The sequence below is a fragment of the Geospiza fortis genome, unplaced genomic scaffold, assembly GCF_000277835.1.
Source record: "Geospiza fortis unplaced genomic scaffold, GeoFor_1.0 scaffold66, whole genome shotgun sequence".
Lineage (NCBI taxonomy): Eukaryota > Metazoa > Chordata > Aves > Passeriformes > Thraupidae > Geospiza > Geospiza fortis.
The window spans coordinates 35,230-38,052 of NW_005054312.1; the positions used below are offsets into that span (position 1 = coordinate 35,230).

At 33.5% G+C, this 2,823-nt stretch overlaps 1 protein-coding gene across 3 annotated transcripts in view; it reads left to right on the plus strand.

Annotated features, from left to right (window-relative positions):
* The window catches only part of TTBK2 (tau tubulin kinase 2), an 80,329-nt gene that overhangs the window by 26,691 nt on the left and 50,815 nt on the right, over positions 1-2,823 (plus strand). The window lies entirely within an intron of this gene.

Here is a 2,823-nt window from a genome sequence, read left to right on the forward strand (position 1 = left end):
GATGGTAACAAACTGTTCCTATGCTTTTGTCTGTTTCAAGGATTTCACTAAAACATCTACTATTATATAGCTGAGCAGGGAGATTTTCTTCGAATTTTAAAGTTTCTAGTCCAGAGATGAATAGGAAATTTCAATATTGCCAGTTGAAAGTTTGGAAAATATTTGTCAGGTTTCTTGAAAGAAATTATCCTGAAGACAATAAGTTTTGAAGAACAAAATACTCTGTAGCTCCTGGGGTTTTTAAACTCTCAGAATTAATTTTTTCCAAGAGTTTGTGGGTCTTTTTCTGCACTCATGAGCTTGATTCTATTTTACAAAACCCAGAGTCCTTAAAATGGTATAGATGAAACAGCTAAATGATAAGGAAATTAGTAGAGCTGAAAGAAAACACTGCAATTTGGTAGCACTACAATGCCAATGTATTTATGAAATCATGACCTTATATAGGAGTGTGTAACTGGAGTGCATTTTAACTTTCCACTGTAAATTACAGTATGGTGGAATTTCAGTTAAGATATTAGAAAAGGGATTTTTTTGAAATACATGTGGAAAAAAGTTGATGAAATAATAAAATATTTATGTGTGAAAAATTGCCATAGGGCCTTACAGAAGTTATGCTCTCAGAGGAATAATTAGGAAATTATAATTCCAAACAGCCCAAGTCTTCCTACAGAAGAGACTTTGGTTCTATTGAATAATGGGAAACATCTAGATAAAAAGAACAGAACAATAAGACATATGACCAACAGATCCACTGAGGCAAATAATCCACAAAATATATAATCCCAATAAATATTTATGTTATTTTCTCAGTATTATTTCTCTGAGCAAATAATAAATGAAAGCTTTTGTATAACTGAAAACAGATTTTACATGAGATCTTTAACACTTTTGACAATCTTTCTTATGAGAAAACAATCTAAATATGTAATTCCTTACCTTTTATAACTTGTTGCTCTCTTGCACCAAAAAAAAAAAAGAAGAAGAAGTTGGTGGTGGTAGTAACACTAGAAGTGACCTCCAGTCATTGTTGGGGAAGTTTACAACTAACACTGTTACTGCTCTGGTTTTAGACAGGGAATATTGTCAGTGATCAGTAAAGAAAACTTAGCAAAGAGATGGGTCAATGAACCTTTTGCATATATTGTGATTTGTAATTTGCATAGATACAGTACTTTAGTTTTACATGCAGCTTTTTTTATCCATACTTGGAAGGTTTTTTATTAAATAAGGTTATGGTAGGGACCATTTTATGTTTTACAGGAAATCTTTGCTCCTAGGAGCCATTTGCATTAATTTCTTTACCGTCATAAGTTTCATAAGTTTCATTATGGAAGAGCTAAAAGTCTGAAGCATAGGGAAATGAAGAAAAGTGGATGAGAATGGGGAATAGAAAACAACTTTATAATTACTTCTTAAAGATTTTTTATTATTATTTCTAAATGCTTTTTTTATAATATAGAAATTAGTCTTATTTTTGACAATTTTTTTTTTCTTTACATGAAGATTCAGACCAGGTGAAATTGTAAACCGTTCTGTTAGGATATTTTTGTAACAACTTTGTATTATCATACGTCCTCTAAGACCAACTTTTATCTTGTTCTTCTATCCCTTTTTGGTGTGTGTATGTATGAGTATATATATAATTACTCGCCTTTTCTCAATGGGTTTAGGTTCTCTTCTTGCAAGGTGTTCTAGTTACATCGGGCATAGAGAGGAAGGAATAGAATTGTCATGAAAATCCTTTTATTTCAAAATTTGAAAAGTTTCCTCTGTAATAAGACACAATGAGCTTGCAGTGTTGGTGAAGATTTTCTTGATGTGTGGATCTGAGTTATAAAAAATATTGCACAGTTTGTGGAATATTATAAAGAAACAGGCTTTTAGAAGAGAATAAATCAACAGGTGTCTTCTTCTAGTCTGTAGTACTCCTAGGGACATTTTTAGGGTTATAAACATGCTTTTGAATGTATCTGTACTAGAATCTTACTTCACAGAAACTGTGAAACTGATATAAGAATAGATGTTGGCAGAAGTGTAGGGATGCACTATTTCTTACCATTCTTTACTTTCAGAAACTTATGAAATTAAAACAGTGTGGTCATTATTGTGGGGGTAAAATGAGTAATAACTATGTGGTATAATGAAGTATATAGAAGTAGTATCTTTGTATATGGTACAGTGACTAATGAAAAACTTCAAATAAGTTCTTTTTAAGACTCTGAGCTAGCAAAACATGCTGGAATATGTGAGTAATTGTATGACTTCTCTCTTAATTGTGAAGGAGGACTAGGCTCACTGATACAGCCATTTATTACAGCTTAGTCATCAATTACATCTTAATTTTTCTTCTCCCTGCTGTCTCCTAATTATTGTTGCAGAATATTGTTTAACTCTTTAAGTTTCTTATTTTTTCTTAAAAAAAAAAAAAGAAATCTGCTGCAACAGATGGTTGTTTTGTTTAACCATGTTGTTAGGCCATCTGTTCCCACAGTCAGATGGGAGAAGACAGATTTATCGCATCTCACTCAGTGAGAGTGAGACTCACTCAGTTGGTTTCTGTCTCACACAACCTTACAGACTTCTCCCTCACTCATTTACAGCTCTGGAGTGTAATTTAGTGATGGGCTGTGTCTGGTGTAGGCTGTAAAGCTGCTGTAGTGCTACACTGCAGCAACCTGAGGAATGGCACACAGGCTTAGCACCCTCCCTAGGAGATTTTTCAAGGGCAGAGTTGTTCCCTGCAGCCTATTAACATCATCTTCTCACTCTGCAGCTCAGCAGTGTAGCTCACAGGTGTAAGAAAATACTGTTTTCCTGCTG